The sequence below is a fragment of the Antrostomus carolinensis genome, unplaced genomic scaffold (genome assembly GCF_000700745.2).
Source record: "Antrostomus carolinensis isolate BGI_N321 unplaced genomic scaffold, ASM70074v2 scaffold28083, whole genome shotgun sequence".
NCBI lineage: Eukaryota > Metazoa > Chordata > Aves > Caprimulgiformes > Caprimulgidae > Antrostomus > Antrostomus carolinensis.
Genome location: NW_010306287.1, coordinates 6422 through 10590, shown reverse-complemented (window position 1 = coordinate 10590; position 4169 = coordinate 6422).

Genomic DNA, 4169 nt, shown 5'->3' with positions numbered 1-4169 from the left:
CAGTTCCTCTTCAGGGGCAAAGACTGGGGGTCCCCAGATCAATCATGGGAGAGAGATCTCAGCCTCCTTCAGACGGAAAATGGGACCGAGCAGTTTTGGTTGGGTGTGTGTTTCAGGGAGGGAGGGGAGTGGAGGAAGCCTGACTTCCTCCTTCCACCAGTGACAAGTGCTGCCCCGTCTGCTGGTAAGAAATCACGTGCCAGTGACTTGTGGGCTGAGATGCCTTAAGAGGGCCTGGGGACAGTTAATCAAGTAAAATTGGGGCCCCACGGGAGCTGATGTTCTGAGCTCCCCTCCATGTGGTGGTAGAAAAGGGACCTTCCCTGCTGAGCCCTTGCCTGCGTGGGTAGGTACTGAGCACAAAGGCTCATCTAGCAGGGTCAAGAGCCACTTCTAACCGTTCACCAGTGGGTCCCAACCCTCCCATCTCATGTAGCCCTGTGCTAGAGATCTTCCCCACACAGAATACAGGTTATCCCCATTCAGGATGCCTGCTCTGGTGCGGCTGCTTGCTCGGTAGTTGCCCCGCTGAATAGGGGTGTCATTGAACCCCCATACCCCTGGATCCCAGCACATCTGCTTGGGGAAATTCTTGGCATGTGACAGCAAAGGGAAACCACTGTGAGAGAAGAAGAAAGAAACAGAGGACTAGAGAGAGACAGTTTTAGGAGAAGGATTAAAGAAGCCTGATGCAGAGAGCACACCTGGTTGCTGGTCGGGCTGGGAGCCCCCTGCTCAGCTGGGCTGCACTGGGCTGTTGCTGGCTGCCCAGCAGCGGGATGGCCACAGTTAATGGGAAGCACAGGTGGTCTTGGTTTTTCCAGAGTGACTTTGGAAAGTTCCTTGCCCAGTTGCCAGGGGAGTTCAAGTCCATCCTGGTTTGCTCCCTAGTATACTGCTGTTGTGGGGCAGAGAAGATGAATCCTAATGTGGTGCTGGCCAAAGGGAGAAGGGAACCTGCTGTGTCCACCTCCCCATGCCTGGACTCTCAGCCCTTCCTCTGTGCATGCTGAGGAGTTTGGTGAGCAGAGGAGGGCTTGGTACCCCTCTGATCAAGGGCAGGCAGCTCTGCACAGGCTCCTTCAGGATGCCCCAGAAGCTCCTGACTGCTACAGGGATCACATGTATACAGCCTTGGCATAAGGTGGGTAAGTGCTGGCAGCCCTCTGAGATCGTGCGGGCAAGATGAGATTTTTTTTCTTCCTTTTTGGATGACTTCAGCCTGGGCTGGAGGAAGTTTCTTCAGACTTTCCACCTCCGTAAGTTTGCCTTGGAGCTGGGAAAAGGCACAGGGAACTTCAGCGCAGAGGAAGGGAAAGAATGGCTGGAAATTTCCATGTCCCGGGATGCAGAAGCCTAATGCCTGGCTGTAATAGGTTGGTCGAGGTGGTGAGGGCTTCAGGTCCTTGCACTCAGCAGGCAGGCTTGAACTCAGCTAAATTAACAAAGAAAGTTTTGATTTTTGTTGGTTTGGGGTTTTTTAAATACCATGTGGATAAAAGAGGAGTCAGATGTGACTGTGTAGGAAGAGAGGCCATGGGGTCTGAGCTGTGAGAGTGGTTACTGGTTGCCTCTCAGGGAGGTGCGTGGGATGCTCGCTGCCTGCTGGAGATGGGAAACCCCTCTGAATGTGGCAGATGCAGGGCTGAAGCGGGGCCCGTGTCTGGTGCCTCATTAAAAGAAAATCCTGAGGCAGCGAGGGTATGCACATGGGACTGTAAATGATTGTTAGGGTGTGTTGTACTGACTCTGGCAAAGTCCAGGCACTGCTCTTGTAAGACGCTGTTCTGACCTAAAGTTATCTCCGTGTGTGCGGAAACTGTAGAACACATTTTCCTCCTGATGAGCAAGAATGGGAATTTACTCCATTTGAAATGGAGTTGTCACAGCCAATGGACCTTTCAGGACGTTTGCTGCTTTTATTGTAATCATTCATCTTGCTTCTCAGCCCATGTCTGTGAAACCAGCTCCATCTGCCTGGGATGGGCAGATGACCTGCTTTCTGGTTTGGCTCATCCCTGCAGTGATGGTAGCACAGGACAGACCCCTTGTTTTGCAGGCGGTGGTCCGCGGGCATCTGATGTTTAGTGTTTGTGCAGTCCAGGACCCACCACCTGCTCAGAAATGGAGCAAAATGCTCAAACGTGTGGGTGCAGAGTCTAGAGGACGTAAGGCCAAGGGGTGCAGTATGTGGGTGAACCGGGGTACCTTCACCTCCCCACCTCCTCCTCTTCCTCCCCACCTCACTGAAAAACGAGGCACCCACAGCCCTGTCACAGTGCCTCCCCTGCCAGTCCACCTCCAGCACTTCTCATCTGCCAGCACCCAGACCAGACCCTCTGCAGAACACCACAGGAAAGGTGGAGGCTGTCTCCCCTGCTCACCCATTGCTTCCCACCCCTCTGTTTGGGAAGCAGCTGCTGCCCAGGCTGGAGATCAGGGGGACTGAACCCAATGACTGAAGGGGCATTGCCCAAAGAAGTGGAGAAGAAACCTGTAGAACAGTAGACCCAGGGCAGGAGCAGAAGACTTGGGGATAAGCCTACAGCTGCCTGGGATCTGCTGCTCCTCTGGAGCTGCCAGAGGGCGGCTGGCATGGTTTTATGGAGCCAGGCAGCATCACGTTGGTATGCGGGGTGGGAGGGAGCCGGGCTGGGCTGGCGCAGGGCTGCAGGGCAGGACGGAGCTGTGCTTGCTGAGCCTGCTGGCAGAGGTTCATGCTGATGGCTGAGGAAGCGGTTAGCAGCGCAGGTTACAGGGCTGGAACAGGAGAGGGGGTAAGCGTGGAATTCCCCTGCTGTTTTCCTCCTCCCTCGCTCTCCTCTCTATTGCTGCTGGGGCCATTTCCTCCCCTGAACAAGTTTATCTTGTGTGAGTTGTTTGCATGGTTTCCTACTGCTCTGCTCAGCCAAAATAAGGAGCCAGGAGCAAACTGTTCCTGCTACAGACAGGGGCCTTATCTAGAAAAGGAGAAAAATTAGTCAAAGCAAATTCTACTGCATGCTGGATCCTTGTCCTAGGTGCTTCTGGAGTGAGATGGTGAAGGGAGAGGCTGCTTTGAGGACAAGGTGTCTTGTTCCACAGATGAGGCGATCTGCATGGTCAGCCCCTTTTCTGGAGGGAGGGAAGAGGATAGCTGGAGAACTGGTGGGACTTCATCAGTTCTGCTGTGTGTCAAAGCTGGACGTCACCCTTACCCTTACTCCTTGCCTCCAGTTGCAGGCATCCTCAGACATGGACACTTTTTCTACCAGGTGCTTAAGGTCACTCAGAAGCCTGGGAGATGGACAGCACTGTGGAAATGGGTGTTCTTCTGTGCCTAAACTAGGACGACCTTGGGCACGGCAGTGCTGCCTGTTCAGACCTGGGGACATCCCCAGGGACAGCCCTGACCCCTCTGCTCCAGGACTGTTATCCTCTGCTGATAGGTAGATCACCTTGTGCCAGGGATGCCCTGTGCCTGTCAGACCTTTGTGATTCAGAGTGCTAAGGAGTCCCCTTGTGCCAGGATGGAGCTGGTGAGCAAGTGGAAAGGCTTGAGAAAGAGTCCAGCAGTCTGGCCTACTAGGCTGGCCACGTTTGCCCTGCCCACAGCTCCTCCATTGTGCCAGGATGGAGCTGGTGAGCAAGTGGAGAAGCTTGAGAACGAGCCCAGCAGTCTGACCTACTAGGCTGGCCATGTTTGCCCTGCCCACAGCTCCTCCGTCCCTGCCCTTTCCAAAACTCCCTCTTGCCCTTTCCAAAAGTCCCCGCTGAGCACCCACCCCCACGGCTGCAGGCAGGAGTATGGGGAGAGGCGTGCAGGCAGCCGAGGGAAGGACAAGGGGCTGAGTGTGGCAGGGTGGAGGGCTTGTTCTGGCAAAGGCAGGGGGCTGTGGCTGGGTATTGCCGTGCCCTGACTCTGGGGCTCAGCTGTGAGCGCAGCGTGCAGGCATGCAGCAGCCCGTCAGCGGCTGGACCGTGCGGCTGCCGTGGCAGAGAGAGAGGTGTGCTTGTAGCCTTGCCTGGAAGAAAGTGGTGATTGGCACGGTGCCTGCGCCTCAAGTCTCCTGTGCGTAGGAGGTTTCCCAGGTTAGCAAGAGACAATGCCAGTTCCTAGTTGGCATCAGTGCCTGTGGCACAGAGTGCTCTTGGTGGGCTCATCCCAGCCCCGTGGCCTCGCTGCAGTT